We start from the raw sequence: 27,138 nt of genomic DNA on the forward strand, positions 1-27,138 counted from the left end.
TATATTAATAAATATGTATACTCTGACAATACTCTCACAGAGCTAGTATACTCTCTTTGTTTTCGCTGTTCTAAATATCGCTGAAATTGGACCTTAAGATACCGATCATAAGGAACTAAGTACTCCTGACCAACTTTTTGCCGAAAATATAGGTAAATCTCTCAGAAATAACAAAGAAATCCAGAAGAAATGTTTTCCTCATAATTTTTGCCGAATATATGGGCCAAATTATAAAATTGGTGTTACTTAATAAAATTACATAAATAAGTTGCGAAAGTAGTAGTAGTGTCCTTAATACATATATACATATAATAATGGTTTCCACAGAGTCATTGTGAAACCAGTTGTTAACCATTATTTTTCCTTACTATATCGTTGAGATTATAAAATATGACTTGACTGTTTAGTAAACCCTAAAACCGGAAAACTATTCCTCACTTTTGAAATCATTGCGTCAGTTGGCACACTCCAGTGCCTTCACATTCCGTGGAACTTAAAAAAGTGGACCGAATCTTAAACCCAGCTGGCTCTCAAACCAAAAAATTCTTTGGCGTTCACAGAAGCAGCGAAGTGAAACAAATTCCTACTTATCCAATACACAAACCTTTTAAATATCTTTGACCACAATTTCCAACTGTGAATTTTCAAACCAACAAACGATGCAGGCAACTGTTGTCCTTCTCTCGCACAGCTTTGGAAATAACTGAAGAAAATGCACTACAGCCACACACTTGCACACATATGTATATTCGTAGATACCCCCAGCACAGTGGGCAATTGGAAACAGATGGCCATTGCATTGTAACAGAACAGAAACATAACGGTCGCAGACGCAGTGAGAACAGCAAGTCGCCGGCGAGCGTCCGTGCATTTGTGTCACATAGATAAGAATTTCAATAGACTTATTTAGTTGTTGTGTGCTGTAGCAGAAATTAAAGCCGAATTAGTGCCAGAAATATTAGTAAATTTGTGGTAGTGAAACGGTAAACAATAACTGGCGTATTGCAGCTCGTGGGCAAATGCATATTTTTATCTCACAGATACTACAGCGTCAGTCACATCAACACACCCTCACCGATTTCAACGCACACACACACACCCACACAGCCACCATTGCGAACAGCTGAGAGCGCCGCCGTCGGCATTCACAATAACCTAACGGCAAATGTCAAAACTAACGCTAGCGCTAGTTGTCTCGCTCGCACGCGCCTGAGTGATTGCTGAGCGACAGCAGCGACGCCAACGACAGAGTCACAGGCTGCCCATTTGCATTCGCACGAGAGTTCGATTAACTGCAGCGTTCGCAGAGTCAGTGAGTGAGTGAATGAACGAGGCATGAAAAAGTCATATAGAAAATGGTCGAGTGCGTTGCAGAGCAAATTAGCTGTGTTTAGTTATAATCAAGTTGGTTTTACTGCATCAAATAGATCAGAATTAACAGTAAATAAAGTGCAAATGTGATTTAAGTGAAAGAAAGGTGTGTTGAAATTGAGAAAAATACAAAAAAAGTGTTTATTTTCCAACTGGCTGCGAAGCGCATATATATACATACAGCAAATGAAGCGTTTGCAACCACAACAACAACAACAAGCAGCAAGCAGTGAACACCACAAAAATATCCGAGAAAAAATTCAAGTGCAGACGTAAATGCGATTTTTGCTCTTTTTCCATCCACCACCTTTGTGGCGTTTGCGTCATCCGCTTCATCGCCAGCTTCGTTGGCGCTGACTCCTAATTTACCCTACTTCGTACACACACGTCGCTTCGTTCCACGGCTGACGCCTGACGCCCTGTAAACACTGGCCCGGCACAATCGGAAACCGTGTAACGCTCGCATACATACATACATACACACGTGTGTATGTAAACACAGAGTGTGTGTGCGTGTGTTTGTTGTCGGCATGAAAATAATTCAATTCACGAAGCATTTGTCCTTGCGCGAGCAAGATGACAGGATAGTATTTCGCATGTAAACGTCGCACAAAGAGTCATAAAAATACAACAAGAAAAACAAAATAAATTTCGCGAAAGTCAGTAAAAAATGGCAGCGCTTAGCCAAAGCCCAAATGAAGTGCAGTGATTTTATGGTGTTTATAGAAAAAAATATGAAAAATAAATTTCAGTAGTGCATGAAATAGATGAATGAAAATTACAACAACTCGCATTCAACGCGCGTTAACTCTCCCAAAACAAAAAAGATCGATTTTCTAATCGCGAAAGCAAAATAAAGCAAAAATCACGTAACGGCGCGGTGACTTCGACGAGGTCTGCCAAGTGTAGTGTTGTGGCAGTAAACGCCCTCCGTGCATCATCACGCGCGTCGCTTTGTTGTCCTTTGACATCGCACCCCCGCACATCCGCCTACTTCCGTTGCATTTTGCAACTTTCGAAAACCGCAAAAACGCGTCTGCTCGCCTTGTGTATGTATGTGTATGTGTGTGAAAGTACGTGTGTGTGTGTTTGAGTGTTTGTTTTTGCATACATAATGCAGAGCAGCAGCGTTTCTCATATATAAAAACAAAAATTAATTGAAATTGTTATTGTCCATTTTCAAGGATATCTAATGAAAAGTTAAAAGCAAAAAACGAATTTGAAAACAAAACAATTCACGCTTTGGAATAAACACATAAATTAATATTGCTGCAAAGCATTGAGCTTAAATTTCTACTTTGTATATAGTTTAACACGCCGATTTGGACTTCAATTTCGACAAATCGTTGAAGAAATGCGTTTTTGGAGTGGTGAGTGTTATAAAAATATAAAATTAAATCAGAAATGTTGAAATTAGTATTAAGTTTATTTTAATATATTTATTTAATATATAAATGTGTATACGAGGTGTGTTCAAAAAATAACGGGAATTTTACAATTTCCAATTGTTCATATTTCCAATTTTACTTTTTTGTTTTTGTTATTTGTAGTTATTATGAAGGACGAAAAAATGTCCGCTATGTTTTGAACAAACCTCGTATACGATGTACATATGTCTATTATTGAAAATTAGCCGGCCATAACTCCATTTTTTAAATAAAAGGTTGATAGCCAAGCAGTTGCTAAAATATAAAGAGAAATAGCCTCGGGCGTAAAAGTAGTGACCCGACGTTATTTGCCTAATTTGAATGAAAAATTAAGTTATCTCGTAAACTACCGTTTGGCCTGTAATGGTGACACAACTGAGCACCTAAAGCTCACAGCAGAGAAGCTATAATCCTTAAAACTAAAGAGAATTGATGAAGAAGGACATTTGAACTTCCGAGATATTAAAAGTTCTGCAACAAGTGCAGTGAAAGACAGAATAACAGAATCAGATCAAGCAGAAAATTATATTCTTAGACTTATATAATAAAGTTCTATCGACATATGGGCTACTGCAAGCCGAATTACCGTAAATATCCTATTTGAGTTAGAAAATGGCTTTTGGTCTTTCTCATTTCCATCCTAACTGTGCACATGTTAACTCGCCAAAGTGACCTATTCATGACTACTTGCTTTTGTATGCATTCTTCCATCTTTTTGTATAGGTGCTTTGATTAATTTTAATCCTTTATACATATGAATATGTATGTATGTGTATGTATATGTGATTGTATGTTGTATGTCCTTTATTACTGACACTTAATTAACGAAAGTCTAGATCTGCTCATATCGATGCAAACGAGTGAGAAGAGTGCTTTTGAATGAAAATTTAACCTCGACCTCAACTCTGTCATTTAAAAGCAAAGAGATATAAGAGGAAAAGGAAAATAGTATGTATGGATGTAGAACAGTAGAGTTCCCAGTAGAAAAATATTTAATATAATAAATAAGTGAAATTGAGAAAAAATTAAAAAATAAAAAAGAATATGTGTTGAGATTTTTTATCCAAGACCACTTTTAAAGAAGTATTTGAATATTTTGAATAATATTTTGCATTATTTTATTTAATTTTTTTTTGTACTACATTTCATCAATTTTTTTTCTGTTAAAATTGCAATTTCATTAAGTATATCCATTTCGTCACTAATTAAATTTAATAAATTAATTCCCTGCTAATTTGCATAAAACTATCATTCTTCTGGGCAAATTTTCCCCAACTGTCACCTGATATTACTGGCGATAGAAGCAGCCTCAACTGTCTCACTTACCACTCTGCTGTGTATATTACCTTACCCACCTACATACTACCACTTACCTTGCTTATCTGCATTTGTTTACTCTCAAAGAGCTGAGTACAAACAGCGGCGTTGCTGGTGGTACCACCTCCCTCCCACCGTAAGACCACTAAAGCAGCTTCCGAGCCAGCAGTCAACCGACCATCGCATCCGCTGAGCAACCAGCCAACAAACCAGGCATCATTCATCACATAAGCAGCAAAAGCCAACCGCAAACATATGTACATACACACATACGAGTACATACGGTATATAAATATGTAGGCACATAGCCGGTTCGTTGACTAACTATCGCAGGGCCTATTTGTGCTGCACTTTCCAACAACAACAATTGCACTTAAGCCACATTTCAACGTCAGCGAGTGCTCAACGCGCATTCATACATATATATATTTTAATACACGCCGTTATTAGTTATAATACATATGTAGATGTATATGTATTTACTCTTTTTTGATATTTACCTAAATTTTTTCGCTGCTCACTTCGAAGCCGCCGACATTTCATCACTGCGTTGTAATAAAGTGAAAAAAGTGTGTAATCAGTTATAAATATTTAAATAGTTAAAAGTGTAGGAGAAATGTCGGAAAAGTTTCCGAAAACTTTGAGGCGCGCAGGCAATCAGTTCAAGTCAACTTTAAGTACGACAGCAATGCGGCGACGTCACTGCAGTCGGTTTGAGGGAAGCATTTCAAACAAATCTCGCTTTAAATTCACATTTTGTGTGTCGGAGTGTGCTTTTAATCAGCTTTTTGTGCGGAGGATATTTGCTGAGTAAACATTATCTTGTATGCATACTACTTGTATGTATATTTAAGTGCATACTCATACTTTAAATGAGCATAGTTTTATGCATGGCGCCCGAGCGTTGTTTGCCTACCTTGCTTGGCACTCATTGAGTTGTGCATAAATTTAGAAAATTGTTTACTTATTTAATCAAATTTAAAAGATATGTTTTGATATGAGGAAGTTATCCTCAAATTGATTGTTAGGCGTCGAGCTGAAACCTCTGGAAATTGAGGAGAGAAGCTTTTCAGAACAAAATTTTGCAATCGGTATAACATTTAGTATAGCAGACAGCATTACCTCTAAACTCTTGAAAATTTTTATGATTTTGCTGAACCTTTCCTGTACATCATTTCCATATTTTCATTGTCATCACTTCATAAGTGTTTATTTGTTTCAAAAAACATTTACAAACCACCTATTCAAGAGCAACAGCCCCCAAACCCGCCAAAAAGTTGGCAATGAAATGTTATTCACTCTTTTCATCATCGCACGTTGGCAAACAGCACAGATCAGACAGTATGAATGAGCAGAAAATCCCACAAAAACAACAGAAACCGCTCCACACTTCAAAACTAAAATCATAACGGCCCGAACTGCAGCGCTGCAAAATAGTAAAAAGAAAGACTAATAAATAATAACAGCAAACATTTGTGGGAGCGGAGCGCAATCACTTTGTACCAGACGTAATATGAAGCAAAAAGAGCACGAAGAGTAACAAACGACGGAGCCATGTAGCACCAGCCTCACCGGCTCCAAGCTGCGAGTCAAACAATTCAACAACAGGCAAGCAGCCAGCCAAGCACAGGCGCACAGCCAAAGCAACCGCCCATGGTGAAGGTTTCCGCTGGAGAAGAGGGGTAAGGGGTGAGAAACACCGGAGTTTGGTTGGAGCTCAGTATTACCGAATGGAGATGAATTTCCTAGAATTCGACGTGATTCAGCCGCTTTCGTACTTGAAATGAACGCGACACCAACCGTTGGTGAAGGCAGTTGCCCTTATTTGTTTTATTTTTCGATTTTAATCTTTTTTTCGTTTTTTTTTTTTTTCAAAAAAAATTGTAGCAAGCTGTAATGTATAGTTGTTTGGGTTAGTGTTTTTGTTGTAGCTGTGATGACTACATTTATCCGTATTATAATGTAATGTCTGGCGTGCTGTGAATTCATTTGCTTCAATTTCGAACTGATTTTGTGTTTCTCTGGCTTTTATTATTTGCAAAAAATATTATACGAAATTATAGTAGACAGTTGCAAACACTCGAAATGGACAGTTAAGGTTACACAGACAATGGTGATGGTTACATAAAGATATATGTGAGAGGAAGTAAGAAGAAGCAGTGAAGTAGACTGTTCATAATATTTATTAAAAAAAAATAACTGCAGTAGGTTCTCGATATTTGAGATGATAGGTTAACGTGAATTTGAGGGATTATTTATTTTATATGAGTTATTATAAAAGAAAAAATAGGGTCTTTGAAGAAGAAAAAGATTTAATTCATGTAGTAAAAGCTCTTTTGACACGGTTAACTTCAAAAGCTCACATTTTTAATATCTTTTCAAATACTATCTTTTCAAAACATCAAGTTATCGAGATTAAAAATGTGTAATAAAATCTCAAAAGAGTTTCGTAAATAACAAACTTCGGTTTCGGTTCTATCTTTACTTTGAAACTCTTTTATTTCTATGTTTACACCGATTACACAATTTGGAAGAGAGTTTTAGTCGAAGAGAGCTTTCTTCTTTTCTACTCACTAATTGTATGATATTTTGCTTATGTCGTCAGTTTTCCATCCATTGTTCAGGTACTAGACATGCATAATTTCATAGAATTAATGATGCATTTCAAATTAATGATCAAAAACTTGGGAGACAAAATGATGAGTGCACTTGACTTGTCGCCAACTGAACAAGTGCGGTCAAGTTATTTGGGTCCAGTACAACAACAATACCAAAACCAAAAGTGGACAGGTGAAATTCTCTTGGCATGCGTTGTTCTAAGGGGTGACTGGAAGGCATTTGCTAGAAACAGTTGAGCCGCAGCTGCGAACATAGTAGGCTACAGTTAGACACCTGAGTTTTGTGGAAACTTCTTAAAATTGTTTGGTCGAGCTGAAGTGCTTCATTTATAGTTTTAAGTGATTTTACTAAAAATGTTTGTCAACTTTGTGGACTCTAAAACGAACGTTTCGATAATTAAATTATAAACATATGACTTTGATTGCTTTGCTTGGCTCTTGAGTTCTGCAGATTTCTTGTTTGACTTTTGAGTGCAAGCTTCTTACCATGTTTATATACAGATAATAGTATATGTGGAGTATACAGTATACAGAGTGTACCGCCTCTTTGCAGCCAACAAATGTGTGGGTTTATCAATTTGAATTAAATAAAAGCCTTAATGCTGCGCTACTTGCCGCCGAAACTGGCAAAAGTCAATCTATAAATAGGCGTGGTACTCTCAAGAAAAAATAATAAAGTTTTAATTTTGCAATTGCAACGGCAGCGCGAAATTAAATTAGCAGCTGTGACAGCCATACGCGCGCGGCGAGAGCCACAACCACTTCAAAGCGCTGTGACACTAGAGAGGGAAGTCAGTGACGCGGTTGCAATGAGAGTGAGTAAATGCCAATTGAAGGTGTGTGTGTGTGTGAGAGAGATGGTAGTACCTGTCGTTGCCTTGCGATATCCCACTTAAAGAACCGCTACCTGAGCACTTAACTAGACATAATTACATAGATTGAGTTGTGGTATTTTATTATACGTGCCGCTGTGTGTGTGTGTGAGTTTAGTGTAACAAGTGCACATCCATCCTTTTGGAATTCTTCGCGCGCCATCATTACCATTCTGAATGGCTGTCAACTACCGTTATTCACAATTTTATTTCACTTCACTCGAAAGGTTGACGGCAGCGCCGCTAGAAGGCCGCTGGCAAGATCTTATGCGTTAAGGACACTCCGGCGCTCGGCTTCAGCGAACGTCACTCAAGTCTTTCACCACAACATCAAACAGTCAGCACAAATTATACCGAGAATAGTGTGTCAAGCAGCGCATTCTTCACTTGTATGTATGTTTGTTTGACGCAGAGCAACTACAAAATAGTGCTGTTTATACAATATGCGCGAATGTCCTTGGAAAGGTGCATTATCTTAAGGCAGTCGGGAGTCGTTTCGCCACTTCAATGTAAATAACTGTGAATGTGAATGTTTCTATGGAACGGCGTGTAAAGTATGTGATTATCATGTATTTGGGCTATTCTAAATGCAAAGCACTTGAACTTGACTCGAGTGCTTAACCACATTCCTTTGGAAAACAGAAAGCAAGAAGTTGGAATAACTAATAAAAATGCTTGAGGAATGTAAGTTGAAATTCAGAGTTGTTACCATTCACAGGGATACAGGAACGCCGTGGAGCAAGGAGAAAGAGAGAGATCCCAATCACTGAACGTGGAATCAGAAACCTTTGAAATCGGAATCTTTCATAATGAAAATAAGTCCAATGCACAGGGAGTTTATGTACGTAAATTGAATTCCTGACAATGAAATCGGCAGAGACAGATTCCAGCTTACAAAGAGTTACTCATTGAGTTTACAGAAAACATATATACCAATCCATGAGTTCATAAAAAAATATAAAATAAGTAAGATACTAAAGCGAAAAGATAATAAGTGAGATGATGTGCTTTCTTCGTTTTGTGAATTTTTCCTCGCTTCTGCTTACAAAGTAGCCAGTGGAAGGAGCACACAGGTAGCAACAAGGACACGGTAAAATAAATCCAAGGCGTGAGTTTACAAGAAGCGATTGCATTCGAAGGAAAGAACATGCTATTACCAATTGGAAGAAGAGTAAGTAACATGAGACTGGCGTGGGATATAATGTATATATATACGAATGGTATCTCAACAAGAGACAAGCCATTTAAACACCAGCAGTAAGCTGGCAGCTCACCGCGCACCGCACTCCGCACTCAATTTGCAACTGTCAATAAGAGTTGCTGTATTAAATAAATGTATACATAATACAAGTAAGTGGATCCAAAGGAAATAATCAGCAGCTGCATCGCGCTCAAGATGCTGCGAGTGTTGTTGTGTGCTGCAAGCTGCAAGCAGGTTGAGGCAGGCACAATCACGTGGATAGCTGTGGCTGAGCAGACAGTCTCTACGTTGGGCATTCGACAGCGCTCCTTAAACACGTAGCATTGAAAAGGTTTAAGGTCAAATGGGTGTTGCCACGTTGGTATACAAATTAAAATTCTTTAAAAAATCGGGATTCAAGTTCGGGAAGAGTAGAATTTGGAGCTAAAATTAGTACTGCCAAATTAAGAAAAATATATTGATTTCAATGTCGAAACTTTTTTAAACCCACGAATGTTCAATAAACATAGTTAGTCCAAAACCTAACAGTATCTGCTTAAACCCACTTCATTAACGTAATCACTGTTTTATGATTGCCAGCAAATTGGATTTTATATTTCAATCGGCGCATTAAAATTGAAAATCAACCAGCGAACATTTTTTATTAATACTTTTGCTACATTTGGCCACAAATTCCACATAAATAACCAATAAAATGTTAAGTGGCAGCACACGCTGCTTATCGGCAACAAAAACACGCACTCGCACACAACATAAAGACATGTCTCCACCAACCTCCTCACCATCGGCGCTCGTGCGTACACCCTGTGCCACAGCGTTGACCATCGTCGTGTCGCAATTTGCACTTCCATAATGCGCTTTTTATGGTTATAACCGGAGCCATTTTTGACGCTGCTGCAGGCAATTTCCCACACAAATGATCTACAAGGAGCGCACCAACACCAGCGCCATGAAAAATGTGTCCAAACGACATGGATAAATAAACAAAAACAATATGCAACAATGGCAACAACAACAATTGTAGGAAGTTGAAAATGTGAAATAACAAGCTTGTAACGTGACAAAGTAGACACGAATGCCAAAGGATGTGCAGCAAGCAGCACTCCACGAACCGAAAGGATTGCACAACACAGTCGGCTACAACCTGCGTGACGTTGTAGGAAACGCCTTTAACACAGAATGTTGCCAATAACGGAGGAGGACACGAAAATATGTAGAGACTGCGACTGTGCGAAAAGTCTTGAAGAAACCTGGTAGGAAAATGGAAATGCAATTTACTCTTGATTAGAATAAAACAAGTCTGTTTTGAATATATTCTTATAAATTGATATTGCGGAGTGTTTAGATGTGAAATGCTAATTGTTCATACCTAACCGAGCACGTTTGTATATCAAACACGAGTTTAAGCGAATTAAACCCAAAGCTAATTGACCTGTTTGAACTGGTATAAGGTATATAAGGAATGACCTCTGCGAAAATATATTTGGACCCATTGGCAATATTTCTGATAACAAATAGTTGGCTTCGTAGGCAATTTGGATCGGGAGATTGACCTTGTCATAACACAGAGTCCATCCAAATGGAAAGTACGCGATAAAAAGTCTCCGATATCTTCGATTTTTATAATAGACTTTCACACGGGTTTAGCTCACGTCATATTTTAAGCAAATGTCCAATTGGCTCACTGTTTTGGTTGGAAACATGCGATGTGGAAGGTAAACAAGACGGTTGAGTGGTAGAACCGCAAATGTGGAAGAATAATATGTAAACATAGTGTGGGCATTATAATGCACATAAAATTAATGTGAAGAAAAGCTCCAGAAAGACTTTTGTGCGAGTTGGAGAAAATTCTTCTTAAACAGACATTTAAATTGAAAGCTCCTGTGAACGAAAAATGGAACCAATTTATACAATTGTCTAAAAATAGGTACCATATTCTGTCCGTTTTAGATGAAAATACTTTCTTCAGTGGATTTTGAGACTTTTTTGTATGAGTAACCCACATGAAGAAATGTATGTTTGTTTGTCATTCATTTTTCATTTACTCCCTTTTTGTTGACAAATATTATTTGCTTTTCACTGCTCTCTATCGACAACAATTTGACAAGTCACTGTTAAATGAAACCTAGCATTAAAAAGGCAACATACATGCATACAGAAATGAAAATCGAAGGATGCGAAAGCCGGCTGCAACGCAAAATGAGCGAAGGATCCAGTAACCAACCAGTCAAAGGGATCGACAGAGGTGGCAGAATGTGAATGTCAGGAATAGTTACATAATTGGAATTAGTTTATACATATATATATAAGCATGGAAACGTTTGTGAGTTTTCCTTATGAAACAGCTGTTGGCTACAGCTAAGTGATAAAAACAGCACTGTATAGTATTAAGTCCTAGTGGCAGCTGACAGCTAGAGTTTACTACATTCTTTATTTTCCCTCGTCACAAGAATAGCTACGTATATGTACATATATCTCTGTATGTATGTATGCGTGCAAAAAGTGCAAAGTAAATACACATGAGTATGACGTAAGCCACTCACTGACCGAAATGGCCTCTTATCATCCAATAAAATTGAATACAACTTGAGAAACTCTGCTGCTACTCAGCCGCAGCTGTGGCTGTGTGGCAATTGACCGTTGTTGGGAGCACTTAAGCTAGTTTTCATTGGTAATTTAAGCTTGCAAAAATCAACCCACAAAAAAAAATAAAAATTAAATTGAAACGAACATTTTAATTGTTCTTGAAGCACTACTTACTTACTTTTTTTAATTATATGCCTTCAGAGAGCATGAATGTAATACTGCGTGAAGAAGCAGCAGAAAGTATAAGACAGAGAAGCTCACACAATTTAAGCGGTTTAACTGAAAAATGTCAATTGAATGAAGTAAGGGTGTCACAGTCTTTGGTTACTCACAAGTTTTCTTTTTCTTCAAGTGAAAAGGGTTTGGAATGCGGAAACCAAATTGAACCTTTTGAAGTATTAATCATTATTGCAGTGAATTTGCGTATTTTTGGATGGGTTATATGAAAGAGTCAGTCTAAATTGAAGACTGAAATAAATAAATGAGGGTGATTTAAATTGATTGATTAATGAACTGTATAATGTTCATCATTGTATTTGCATAAAATTGTTATAAGATTGATCTAAAGTTCTATAAATGTCTCACAAAGTTTTGATAGTCTAAATACTAAACTCAAATTTACTCGAAAAATTAAAAAAAATCCGTGATAATTGAAATCATATTTATTCACTCGAAATTTCCTTCAAGTTATTGCTAAATAGCCTCGAGTCGCAATTTTCTTCGCTAATAAATCTCAATGAACAGCCGTACCGGCGCAATGAATACTCAAAATGTTACAAATGTGGTGCTCGGAACGCGCAGAGCAATCCGAGCCACGTGCAATAGACATGTACAATTTGCATAAACGACAGTGACAGCCGGCAAAACGACCGTCACATTAGACATTTGTTGTCAAAAAAGGTAAACAAACTCTACACGCAGAGACACTCACTCACTCACCGCCTGAGACCCAAGCCAACCGGGCGAAGAGGCCAGACACCAATGCCGCCTACCTACGCAGCAACTCGCCACAGACGCCCATAAATTCGTACGTGTGCCGGTATGTATGTATGTGTGTGAATGTGACTGTGCAGAAATCCATTTTCACCGTTTCCTACCGCATTTCGAAATTACGATTCGCACACGCACACACACCTACAAATATATAATATAAATAAATACTTACTGAAAGCAGCCGAAATTGCAACGCTGCGCACTCCGCCTAAAAATAACGATCAGTCAGTCTGTGTCTGCGTGGTGAACTCAAAATTTCCATTGAAAGAGTCAAGAAGCCACTGACCGCATAAATTCGCATTCAAATCGGCCAAGCCTAACCAAAAAACCTTGTAGAAAAGTAACAACAAAAACACGAAATCACAACAAATGTGCCGAGTGTTTTCCTATGAGTAAATACAAACTTTCGTATGAATGAACGCCACTTGCAGCACAAACACACTCATTTAATTTGAATATATGCCACACTCCACATCGGGCGTGTGTTTGTGTTTGCTGCTCGTGGGCTGTTGCAGCTGCTATTTGAGTTATGAATGTTTCATTTCGCATTTCGCCCAGCGGGCCCAACCAACCTCCGCATCCAACTCCTTTCTCGTCTGCAATTCGACTCGGTTCACATGGCAACATTTCGCTTTATTTACCCGTGCAAACATCTTGCAGCGTTTTCGCTCGCTCGCTTTTTGGTTGCTTTTCACTCGATTTGTTTACCGCGAAGCATCGCACGCGGTGTAAAGAGCCAATAAAACTTTGATTGGCATATTTGCGCTAACGACAGCCACAAATATTATTTTCGTAATCGAGGAAGATGTTGTTGTCGAAGGAGAAAACAAAATATTGTCTTTTCTTTATCTACTCTGATCTTGGAGGGGTTTAAAGTAGGGAAAATATCAAATAATGGTATGTCTTCGCAATTAAAATTATTTATATAGCTGGTTCTAAGTATAAAAGGTTTTCCTAAAACCATACTTTTTCAGCGCCTTTTAGGAGCTATGAGATTCGAAAAATTAATTAGTATGGTCCGTCCGTCCGTCCGTGCTCTACTTGTGGTTCGTATGAGCTCGCCAAAGAATGAACAATAAATAGCACATATGCAATTGCGAGGTCTTTTTGGTCCGTGGTAGACCGAAAACGGTCGAAAACAAAATGAAGGAAGGAAGATCTCACCTCAATCATTGGTAAGCTTACTGGGGATTGTCATGTTGCCAACTCTGCTTGTAGAAAGGCGAAGAGGATTCATCCAAGCATTTCCTTCTTTAATGTCCACCCATCGCCAGACTAAGGTTAACCCATCTCGGTATTCACACCTTCGGTGAACCCAGTGAAATGACTCGAATCGAAATTAGCCGACTTAAGAACTTTATAATAGGGGCCAAGCGCTTTGTCGAATCATGACGATTTTGGCGATGCGTTAAGAGTATTTGGGTGCGAGAGATCTACCTCTTAACCTAACCTATGTTCGATGTAACCAGCTTCAAGTTAAAATTTTGTCCAAAGTTAATGTTTGTTATACTCACATTCTTCGAGGTCCTCGACTCTAAGCTTTGAGTTTATAAATTAACCAAAAGAGTTTATTTCACGGTTTCGTAAACCATTTTTATAACAATCTTCTCTAACCAACCACTGAATATGTTGGTTCCAAATATATAATAGCTAAAGGTGGTTTTAAAGAATTGATTTCACCTCTCATACTCCTCGACTCCCACACACATTTCGATCCGTTCCTCATCACTTTGCTTTCATTATCGGCTGCCGCTTGCAATCAGTGGCGTCGCCGTTGCCAATCGAAAACCGGAATCGTAATCAAAGTATGGCAGCCAACACTCGCAAACGCCCAAAGGCAACAGCTCGTTGATGTTGGCCGGCAAAACAAACACTTCCACACACACAACGATTCATACAAGAATCCACATATGTATATGTATAAGTATGCATGTACTTATGTAGATGAGCGTATCAATGCGGTTTTGTGGTTTATTGATTAGCTGATTGTCAAAGCGTATGCGCCGAAGGAGCAAAGGAACAAGAGATTACCAAAGTGAAAGGTACTCGTAAAATATAGAGGTAAATAAAGCAAGCGCTATAGCGCTAATCCAAACAAGTCAAATGAATATGCAAAAGGGAAATTTATTTACGAGTTAAGTCATTGGAGTGAAGAAATTAAAGTGGTCTGAGCGCTGACAGCAAGTGACTTTTACAAAGCACTCTCTAATCCCAAGTACATATGTACATATGTATGCTTGTAGTATATCACTCAACTACGTGCCTACGCCTTCAACACGCTGTATGGTTGTTTATTAGAAAATAATGCATTTTAATTTCCTACAAAAAAACTAGAGGCCAAAGCAACGTGCCACAAAGCATGCAGCAATTGAGTGGGGGTTTCTTCGTCTTTTCTCCTCTTGAATTTTCCTTTGACGTTGTCGCTCGGCACAGCAAGCAGAAATTATGTCACTCTCCGCTGGGTTGCATGTGTGGCCGCGTCTATTTTTGGTCTCAAGTTTTGCTATGTGATTTCCTGTCTTTTATCGCCACAATGCGCTCATTTCTGGCGTTGTTGTTGCTGTTGATTACTGTGACAGCATATTTATTCAATTTTTCTGCTCAAAAACAATCTACAATCCCACGAATACACATACTAGCTGACCACTCAGGCACGGGTTTAAAAAAACATTTCAAATGTCATAAATTTTTACACACGCTCCCATATATTTAAAAAAGTGAAATGAAGAAAATTCGAGCATGAAATTATATTTTATTTGTAATGAGCTAAATCTTGATTACGATGTTTGGTGTCCGATGAAGATAGCGGAATAAAACTTTACACCAATATCGATAACGATTACAGGAACGTTTTCTCATAACGGAAAACGGCGGATATGATACAAACCGATGTCTTCCATGAACATGAAACATTTATGTTAAGCCCTGAAGCTGGCGCTGCTTCCGTCACTAAGTTTTTTCTGGAGAAGGGACGTTTCCTGTCCTATTTCCACTTCATTTTGACGTCCGCGCTATATCGAACATCCGTTTCCGATAAAATATTTCCATATCTGATTCCAGTTGGCTCATTCCGTTTCCGAATGCCCCGCTTCCAGTTCCAGTGACCAATATTCAGGCACCCAACTTCCGGTTCCGGTAATCTCGTTGTCCAAATCCGTTTCCGGATGCTCTATTTCCGGTTCCGGAAACCCATGTGCTGTTTCCCAATTTCCTGTTCCAGCCTGATCACGTGATGTCATTTCAAGATCACGTGATATCATTGATGTCGTTTGTAGGTCACGTGATATTTTTGTTTACAGGTCAATGACCCTACCCTGATCACGTGATGTCGTTTGAAGGTCACGTGATATTTTTGTTTACAGGTCAATGACCCTACCCTGATCACGTGATGTCGTTTGAAGGTCACGTGATATTTTTGTTTACAGGTCAATGACTCTACCCTGATCACGTGATATTTTTGTTTACATGTCAATGACCCTACCCTGATCACGTGACGTCATTTCAAGCTCACGTGATATTTTTGTTTACAGGTCAATGACCCTACCCTGACCACGTGATGTCATTTCAAGATCACGTGATATTTTTGTTTACAGGTCAATGACCCTACCCTGATCACTTGATGTCATTTCAAGATCACGTGATATTTTTGTTTACAGGTCAATGACCCTACCCTGATCACGTGATGTCATTTCAATTTCACTGATATTTTTGTTCACAGGTCAATGACCCCGCCAAGATCACGTGATGTAAATTCAAGATCACGTGATATTTTTGTTTACATTTTTGAGTGAAGTCAATGACCCCGCCCAGATCACGTGATGTCAACTCAAAGTCACGTGATATTTTTATTTACAGGTCAATGACCCTACCCTGATCACGTGATGTCATTTCAAGATCACGTGATATTTTTGTTTACAGGTCAATGACCCTACCCTGATCACGTGATAACATTTCAAGATCACGTGATATTTTTGTTAACATTTTTGAGTGAGGTCAATGACCACACCCTGATCACGTTAGGTCATTTCAAGGTCACGTCATATTTTACATAGTTTACAGGCAATTGACTCCGCCCAGACCACGTGATGGACTGTACAAGGAAATGCCTGAACAAAACGACTCTTAAAAGTTTCGTTGGCATAGATTTAGTAGTTTACGAGATATGTACAAAAAACTTAGTAGGCTTGCTCCATAATAAATTCAAACATTTTATCCCAGAATTACCTCCAGATTAATAAGTAATCGCATTTAGATATTGCATTTGTTAGCTAATTTCTAGCTGGTTAGCTTCACTTGGCATAGATTTAAGATTATTCAACGCTAATGGTATTAGAAAAAGTTGTTGTAACGGGTGTTTCTTTTAAACGTGTGGTTTTTAATCAGACAATATAATCTTAATTTTCTTATTAATTATTTTTCGTCAATCTTATATGACAGATATTATAAGGGGTCAAGTAGTTTACGATAATTTTTTTTCTCGAAGACCAAACATTGACCTTTCATAGCATCTGTCATATAGGCTTGAGCGAAAAGTTTATACACCATTTAATTAAGAGGAACATGTAGATTATATCCATCTTTTGGATTTTTTAGTAGCATTATCATGTAATTAATTATAATTTTTAAAAAAAGTCCTATTTTCGAACTTCGAATTAAAATTTTTCGTTATTGGAGCCTATTTACTTATGACTCAAACTCAAGGAAAATATTAGTGTTGTACAGTGTAATGAACGGACTTACTCCGGAACAACGTTGCTTTCCTAGGGCCTACTGCAAAAAGTTGTCGAAAATTGGATCTCTCAGTTGGAATTTATTCGAGCCAGCCGTGAGGGTCATTTGTCCGTAATCATTTTCACAATATTCCAGGCCAAACCATTAAATTATATGAATTTCATTTCTACTTCTACACAAGTCTGAAAAAACACCCTTTATACGATTACAAGTGAAATGCATTGACCAGCTGTTCACAAAACTAAAAGTTATCTTAATACATATGATGGAGAGCTTTGATGTCCCCTCTCATTAACTCGATTGTGTCTAAAATGTTTCTGGAGCATATTTATATGCCCGTGTGTGTGTGCCTCGCCTCCTGGAAACTCATCTTTATTGCTCATAATATTTTCCAAGCGATTGTAGTTGCTGGTTTATTTTGCAGTTGTTGTTGTTGCCATTGCAATTACCGCGCCTCGCATTCTGCCACATGCGGCGTTATATTGCAATTTCAATTTAAACTTGTTAATTGTGGCAATTGCGTCGCAAAATATAAAAGTCTAAGTAATTCACTCGCCACTGGCATGGCGCATGCATATCCATATGTATGTATGTTTGTACGTGCAACATTTGCCTCAAACAAACCCTCGAGTTATAGTTTTTTGCCGGGCTGTGCAATGCTGCAGTTGACATTAACACATACACACACACACAAACACGAATGCAATTTGAATGTGACAAGTTGTTGCTGCTTTTGTTGTAGCATTTACCATGGCTTTGACTTTGTGCCATGGTGTGGTGTGGTCTGGCGTTGTGGCGATTGCATTACTTTGTCATATCATGTTTTTCTTCCGCAATATTTATAAGTACTTATGTTGTTGTTGTTGCTGTTGTCTGTTGCTTGACCAGTTTTTCCTTTTGCAACGCGCTCCGTCGCGCTTCAATTCTCATTAATATCGCTTGGCTTTGTGTTTGAACTTGGAACTCAATTTTAATTAAAAACGCACACGAGCACGAGATTGCACACATGTTTATAACACACTCTGACACACACACGCGCACATACATACATACATACATACATGTATCAATGAACATTTCTGACGACTGTTCGCTTAGTTTTGTCCGCTTTCATGACACTTGTGAGCCGATGTTCGATCGGATTGATTTATCGGAGCGCTTTTGTTGCCAACTCAATGGTCTAATTAATGAGTTCAGCGAGTGGGGGCGTAAATGAGGCGTTCTTCAGTATTTGTCAATTCGAGAATTTAGTTCAAAATGTTAAATGGGTGCTTTAGTACAGAAATATTTTGTCGCCAGCGTAATTTCAGTCTCTGCTTGGTCAAATATTTTTACTTCAGCGAATGCGTCAATAATTCCATTAATTGAAACTAATTCCTCCTACATTCCTATTAGGTGTCATTTGATAGAGAATGAGAACCCACGCATTTTTCACCCAGTTTGATCAGTATGTGGTAACACACAGTTTGATCAGTATGTAGTAATACTCGTTTTGTGGGTTAGACAACCATCTGTGTTGTTAGCTGTCGAAATAATATTGATACCATAAGGGCTAAAAATAGCTTCTAGCTACTTTGATATACATACGATTCGTTTGAGTCTCATCAAGTTGGGAACAAGCTGGTGCCCATTATCATCTTGCGTCTCCGCGTTGGATCAGTTGTTGTCGAATGAACCCGGATGGCGACGGCAACGGATCAGTACCTCTACGACGTCAAGATAATTCTGGCCTAAGGTGGATCGCAGGAGATTCACTGACCTATTTGCTCTTAGTAAAGTTCAGCTCGCGGTAATGATAGTAGTCCTTATTGGACACCGCCCGATGAGGCTGCATGCCGTGAGGCTAAATATCCCGACGGATGCAAATTGCCAAATTTGCATGGATGAAACTGAGATTGAGGCATCGAGACACTTCCTTCTTCATTGTCAAGCATTCGGTTTGCTGAAACATATTGACAGGGCAAACTTCGGAGAACCAGTTGAAGTGTCCAGATTACAAATTAGTTGCTTGTACCATTTCGTGAAATGAGGCACAAAGCGCGTCACTTGAGTGTCTCGGGCATCCATTTTGAAGAGTTTGCGACATCTCAAAGGACTTAACTGATCGGCCCTTTAACTTAACCTAATGTAAGAGTTTTTTTCCAATTCGGAATTTTCAATTTACGGAAAATATTTCTTTCTGGAAGCCTTCTTAATTCTTCTTAGACAGAATAATCTCCTTCCTCGAGATTTCAAAAGCTTCCATTAAGCATTTCCTTAAATTTATATATATAATTATATATTATAGTATATAAATCGGTTGTGATCACTTAACAAAGCATATCTCTGTTGATTTTTTGTTGTTGCCCTGACATACGTAACAGCAGTATTTGAGTACAGCGATTTCATCGCAACTCTAATTGCAAAAGTTCAAATTTTTTACATTATCTTCCGTGTGTGGGTACATGAGCCCAAAGTTTTGAACGCAATATATACACATACATACTTATGTACGTATACATAAAAAAATAAACAGCTGAAAAATAAATATTTAAAACACTAACACACACACGCACACAAACACTCAAGTGCCTGTGCATGTGCGCCACGAACTTCTTTAATTTCGGTTTTTTTGTTTTTATGGTTCTTTCATAAATGTTTCATTCGAAAAAGCGTAAACAATCGTCAAAAGCGCCAGCTGGCTGTTGTCGGCGTCAGTCTGGCTATCGCAATTTGACTTTATCGCACTTTCAACGGCAACGCAAGCGGTACAAATTTTTCACTTTTAATAAGCGCTTTTTGTAAACACACTACCCCACGCTTTGTACACACATATAATATATATACTTCTTCAATTATGCTTTCTTTATCTCATTCTTTGGCTATATGCTTGCTGTCTTGTGTCTCCTCTCCGCCGTCGGTTCCATGCATATCTAGCAATATGGCGTTTTCCTTCCTACTAAGTTTGCCCAGCGCACTTTATAAAACACAAAACGAGAAATCGCGTTCCGCCTGCTTTAGCCTAATAATGACGTACAATTATGGCTTTGCTTTCTCACATTCGCCGCGAGAGCAACTACTGTTGCGGACATTCCTTTTAACTAACTGGCTCTCGGGTTCATCGACTGATTAGTACGTTCTTTAGTCATGGGAGTATAGGGTTCGTGAGAAAGCCTATGTCGTACGACAATGATCTCATGCAAGTTAGAAAAATTAAGAGGAATTAGTTCCCAAACATCAATGAAAAATATCAGCTACAACAATTTTACTCAAGTTGGACGCAGTTATTGTGTGATTCGAGAGCACCCTTTATACATATATATTGTATCGTATGACTCCTCGGGAGACCAAATGACCACAAGGAGATTCGTCCATTTATTTCGATCTTGTGCAAGTTCTAGCTTTTTAGACCTTAGATATTTCGACATCCGAATTTCTTCTACTGTTTAGAGCGGATCAGTCTTTCCTTCGGCTGCCTTGTGGATTCTTGTCGATAGCGTTCCGGGTGATTGTATCTTGATCTGGTCTCGGAACATGCCCGAGCTGGTCCCATTTTCTTTTGATAATTTCGGCACACAACGGCTATAATGGATAAGTATAGTCAATTCTCTGACGTAAAAAGTCTATGAGATAAAATAATAATCTCATAATTATGTATAGATACCTATACACCTTTTTTCTCAACTTTATGATTCCACAAAATAGTTACAAACAACCGTTAGCTAAATCATTCTTAGTGCAATAACACCACCACTTCGAGCAGCACTTTACCTTCCTCTACCTAAACAACTACGTTTCTAGAGGCACTTTCATTTGTGCCTGTGCGGACTGTCAGTTATGTTCATGGTCAATGGCCGCATAAGGCATTACACTCTCGGCATTATGATATAATCTTACAACGCGCGCGCGCCATCTCTCATATTCTTGTTTGTGGCTGACACTCAACTTTGTTCACTCACCACTCCCACCATGCTGAATCTACTATGCTCCATTTTTTCCCAACTTCATTCCGTTCTTTAATTCTTTTTGTACCACGCTATCAAGTTTTTCTACTTTGTTCTGTATAATCTACAACTAGCAACTTTCTTGTTGAGCGTTTTCGCTACTTTCCTCTACTCGTACATATGCAGACTGGCTGCATTGCGGTGTGAAAACAATTTCTTCAACATAACAAAACGAAGACCGACAGTTACTTGACAGTGCAGGCGACTTCAGAGCCCCGCGGCCGGGTACAGCGACACTCTTAAGACGCGGAAAGTAGTGGAGCGCGTCACTTTAGTGGTTGCGGAGCTAACCGGCGACAGCTGAAGTGAGGCAATGACAAACAGTTTTCAAACAAAGTAAAATTTGAGCATAAGTACAATTTAAAAGACGAGTAAGACAAGCTGACAGTATGTGTTATCTTCATGGAAATAAGCAGAGAAAAGCAGATTGGTACCAAATGCTATCTTTCCACAAAAATTCCACGATTAATATTAACTTATTTTTGTATTCTATTTTCTCAATCACACTAAGAAGACCTTCCAGGTTTGCGAAACCCTGTTAAGACCATGCTTACGTGATCAAAAATAGGTTAACAACTTTGGCTGCCCTACATAATTAATAAATATCGAAATAAACCAGTAAATCTTCCCAAATTTAATCCGAAGATTATGTAATTCTTGTTTTCGAAGTCAAAGTGGTAATCCTCAAAGATGCGATTTTCGGTGATCTTTGAATGACAGGTTTTTCTAATGGATTTTTGGATTATTTGAGAATATTATCATGAGCATATGTGAATCTTAAAGATCGCTATTCAAATCACTTAATTTTTCATATCATTTCATCAACACGCCCACAAACTTCTTAGTTTCTCTAAAAAATCTCTTGTGTTCCATAAATTTTATGATTCCGTAGTTTGCCGCACTGTAGCGTCTTTGCTCCATAATTTCCAAATATCTTTTGCGTGATGGCGCGGCCCTCAATAGCGCTTCGACAATGTAAACAAAATTTCGTAATTTCGTGGCTGTTGCTGTGTGGCGGCGCCGCTTAGTGGTTTTGTAGTGCACTATGCAGAAGCCAAAATCTTCGGTTGAATTCGGTCAAGTTTTTGTTAGCGTGTGTGTGGTGGTTTTCTTCACTCCTCTTCTGCTTTGTGTAAAGCATAACAGTTTTCACGAAGTGCTTTGGTATTATTGCTGATGTGAGAAGGCTGAGAAGGCTTCTTTGCTTTGTTTTGTTTTTTTTTTTTGAAAAATATTTTTTTTATTATTTTTTATACTATTAATTTTTCAAGCATTTGATTGTTTTAATTTCGTGACCACAAGATGTTCGATTTTTGATTGAAACATGAAATCATAAACACCCCGTCAAATAATATTTCATTGTATCCAATTTTCTTAATTTTTCCTCAGTCACTGGTCAGTTTCTGACCTACTTTTCAGATTTTATTTGAAATGAAAAATCTAGAAAAAAATCCTTTGTATTTCCTACAAAACCCAAGTACCAACAACATAATTAATCACTGCGCTTTTAGCGCGCAACAAGCATTCATAGTAAATCCAATTCATTACATACTTTCGTAGACTATATGCAAGAGTAGTTGGCTGATTTGATTTCAAGCACACTCCTTCCGCACGCACACAAATCTGGCGTACATTCGAGAGATACGAATTGTTCGCCGTATTTATTTATAAGCTCTCTAAAGTGTGTCAGCCGTTGTGCCATAAATTGATAAATGACTTCTGCATGCGCGAATGCAACATTGCAAATGGCGATTCGCTGCTCATTTTTCATCAGATGAAGACACACACAAATTCACAATGGTACTCAGTCAACTAACGAAGAAGAAATAAATTGTAAAAGAACAATTCGCGCGGAGAAAATTAATATTTTCGTACTTAGTGTGTTATCAAGAAAGCGCAAAGAGAGAAAGATATTTTCAAAATCAGTGGTTTATAAATGATGGCTCCCAATTGTGGCAAACATAGCAGTAAACGTTGAGAATTGAAACAAAGTGATATCTCAATAAACAAAAAGAGAGTTCTACTTGCTTTGACATGATTTTCGTACTATTTTAAAAGAACCGTTATTTTGGAAATATCTCATAAGTATGAAGTGGAACATGTCCTAGTACAATAATGAGCTTGACATTTAATTACGACATATTTTCGAAATTCAGTACTTTCAAAAATCAAATTTATTAAATTTGAATATCGAGAAAGATAATACTATCTGGATTCCGTTTAATTTTCGGGTTTCCATTTCTTTGAAATTAACCTTTAGAGACCCAGCGAACAATTTATTGTTGTTTTTTCATTAAAATCAATTTCCTCATATTACCAAAAATAATATTTTTGATTTTCGAAGCAGCTTTAGATGGAAATTAAAAAGAAAGCAAAGATATTTACAAAACTTTCATCATTTAAATCCGATTTACTGACAAATATGCCATCACAAGCGACAATAACTGTTTATACATACATTCATACTAGTACATTTGAGACTATTTGCAGTAAAATGAACCTCCAATGAACGACATTCCAAATATTGAGTGAATTTTTCAAGTGAAATTGTTCCCGCACACTTGGCCCACAGCAACATAAAATCTCTTGAGGGACTTATAGGTGCTTTGTACCGTAAATCTTTATATTTTCTAGCGCGTACAATGACCTCTAACTACGGGCATTGAACAAACTGCGCACACAAACTTACACCTGGTCATGTACCTACTCGTACTTATTAGATACTTATTGGTGTACTTACAAAACGACAAATACCGATATATGACAAATGTGCGCACACAGATTTTAAGCCACAACTAATACTCATAATACCCATTGTCCATGAAATACTGTGCTTGGAAAGGTTGGCTTTGCTGTGATTGCTTTACACACTTTTCTCCACGCTTTGCACACGTATTTAAGCAGGGAAAGCAAACTTTTCTCGAGTATTTTATTAGAAATTGTAAAAATATGAACTATTTGTAAAAGTTGTGGGTACTATTGGTTGTGGATTTAGTAAAAGTGGAGTGTAAAAAAACGACTTGGCTATTTCATTGGTCTCTAGTAGGAGTGAAAATAGTGTTTCACAAAAATTAAAGAAGGTTCAGGGAGGGACATTAAAACATGATATATCTAATTTTAATTTCTTTTTTAATACAAATTCCGTATTTAGAGACCGTGGAACTTGGACCTCCGCAAGAACAATAAATTTGTGGAGATATACATAGATCCAAAGTTCCAGTTCCAGATTGTTTGAATTTTCAAAACACATATTTGCTTTAGTATCTAGTATATCTCATAAAACTTCTGTAAAAGCATCGTGGAACCAAGCACGAGCTCAATAAGTCAACTCCTTTATCTATATGGGTATTAGCTCTTGAAATTTTTTTTTTTGAAAAAAGCGATACTTATTACGTAAAATCATTTAAATTCATCTATGGAATACATGGAAGGTTATGTATGCATTACTTTGCTTGTTTTAATTGTTCGGAAACCCAGTCACATGGCAACTCTCATCCTTTATTTGCTGACATTTCTGCATCAATGCACCGTTACAAATCGATTGTCAAGTCATTGTAATTTTCCACATATTACGTTTTAATACAATTTCACATTCTGTCACGCCCACACAGACTGCTGACACTCGAACAAGTTCCACCCGTACAAGAGCAGGATAGTTCACATGTCTAACTTATGGATAGTCATAGTTTCAACAAGGCACAGGAGCACACACATCCTCGCCGCTGTGACAGCAACTGGAGTAGTTGGCAAACAAGGAAGTGCTTAATAATCGACTCATTAGCAACTATGGGGGTCTTACTTCGCAAACAGACACATACATACAGATGTTCAGAGAAATGAACGCTAGAGGAGTTAAATTGACTCCACTCACGTGACATAATGGGCTTTATGAGGAATACACTGCTCACTATCAAGGGTTATTACATTGTTCGGTAGCAGCTTGAGTGATTGATAGTTGGGGAAAGCAAACGTATTTGAATCTAAATGCTAGACAAATTAAAGAACTAACTAAAATATTAAAACTTCGGTCTCTTTTAATCTAAGATTGCTCTTTAAAACAACGAAGGCATAAGCTCCACTATTTCTTCGAAATTTCTGAAAAATTTGTAATTTTAAATGAATTATGCGATGTGAGAAAACAAATAGAATAGATGAATAATTGTTAAACACCTTCAGGGAAATTGGTACTGAGATGAGCTTTATTTTTCCTAACCTTATTTAGTGTAAACAACAACAATCGACAACAAATATACATAAAACGTTTACAGAAATTTCGCAAATCCTCAAAGAAGTTTGTCGTCATTTCATTTCCTGCTGGCGGCGCATTCTCTTAAAAACCCCTCTTTGTGCCCAACTTGCTTGAAAGTTTTCTCGCTTTGACGAATGAAATTTTCATGACTTTCTTGGTTTGCTTGAAGAAGCTGCTGGTTGCCAACAACTTCCCAGCGACGGCAGCGATAAATTTCCATTGTTGCTGAAAGTAAACAGCAATTTCTTTGAGTCGTAAATTGGAAAATTCTCCTATTATACTCAAATATAATATAATATTGCACGATGCGTTATTCGAGTTCGTGAGTTGTGATTTTACGCAAAAGCGCAAAGCCAAGACAAACACAATAAAAGCTTGCAAATTATTTGAGTTGAGTTGAGAATATTGTTGTTTGTTGTTCTACGATAGCAGTGAGTAACCATAAACATAATAAACATTGTTCTTTGCAATCGGAGCCAAGTTGAATCCTTTGCTTTGTTGGTTTAGGGTATTGCATTTCGGGTGTGACTATGTATGACTCAACACCAGCAACAATAACTTCGAAACATACGGGACTAGGTTAGAGCACTACGGTAACCCAAATAGTACCCTAATTCTGTGTTTCGTGTCAAGCTCAAGACCGATCAGCTTATCAAAAATTTGCTTAAAGCAAAACTTTGAGGACATCTTCAGGTCAATACGGAAGCATAGTCTATCTAAAAATGGTCTAGGAGTGAATGGAGAAACAAAAAACTACTATTTTTATGAGAAACTACGATCCAACCCCCACCAAATATAAGGCACATTCGTCTGAATGTAGAACATGAGCTGTAAAGAGAGATGATTATTTTTGCTCAAGTATATATTTCCTTTCACCGATTTTTTATATATTATGTTACTCGTATACAGTCCCAATATTGAACAAATTTGGGATACTTTCAACATATGTGATGTGTTCAAAAAATAACGGGAATTGTAGAAAAGCGTTGACTTAAGTGTAAAATATCGAATGGTTACTATTTTAAAGGCGACAACATTCAACTCAAACGCATGAATATATTTTTTTTCTCGTATATAAGTACCGTTACATACATTTATAATCAACCCATTTTTTAATTCTAGAATCTAATGCTTTCTTTTGCTTCTTTTCCAGACTCCTGCTTGGTAAGTGATTGCTGAACAATAGAAATATTTTAAATTATTTCCGAGGAATAAAATATGACCATTGTCAACAATAGTATTACGACACGATGAGACTGAAACCCAGGTACTTGAGTCCACACAAAAATTGCTAAAAGGGAAACCGAAAAACCTATTTGTAATTGTTCCGCTTTATTTCGCGTAATTTTAGTCAGTGACACATACGTCTGTTTCGCCAACTGTGCAACCGCATTATGTGGCAAGCAGGCGAGTGCAAATATGTATGTTAATTATGCAGTTAATGAGACGAAAAAATTTACACATATTTTTATAGATGAATGAGAGAGTTAAACTTTCGTCGAGCAACCGAAACACAGTGGCAGGCGCTGGGGGAACACTGCAATTAAAATTTTAATGGCGTAACAATAACAGTAAACGCATCCATACCGACCGATTAATATGTATGTTAAGTACATAAATTATATTTCCACACACGCTGCTTAACTGCTTACCGACCAAGCAATCATTACCACAACAATACCTTACAACAAACACACCGCAAACAATTAACGGCGACTTAACGCATTTAGTTGCGCAAAATTGTGAGGATTTAGCTTATCAGTTGCCGGAATCAAAGTAAATACTTTAAA

General features: G+C 37.7%; 1 long non-coding RNA gene across 1 annotated transcript; it reads left to right on the forward strand.

Annotated features, from left to right (window-relative positions):
* The first annotated feature begins 989 nt into the window (after positions 1–989).
* On the forward strand, positions 990–26,659 carry LOC128919978 (uncharacterized). Its single transcript, XR_008470088.1, has 3 exons — positions 990–1,477; positions 2,556–2,741; positions 26,502–26,659. It is a non-coding gene; the product is annotated as an uncharacterized LOC128919978 (long non-coding RNA).
* Positions 26,660–27,138: the final 479 nt, after the last annotated feature.

This window comes from Zeugodacus cucurbitae, chromosome 2, assembly GCF_028554725.1.
Source record: "Zeugodacus cucurbitae isolate PBARC_wt_2022May chromosome 2, idZeuCucr1.2, whole genome shotgun sequence".
NCBI lineage: Eukaryota > Metazoa > Arthropoda > Insecta > Diptera > Tephritidae > Zeugodacus > Zeugodacus cucurbitae.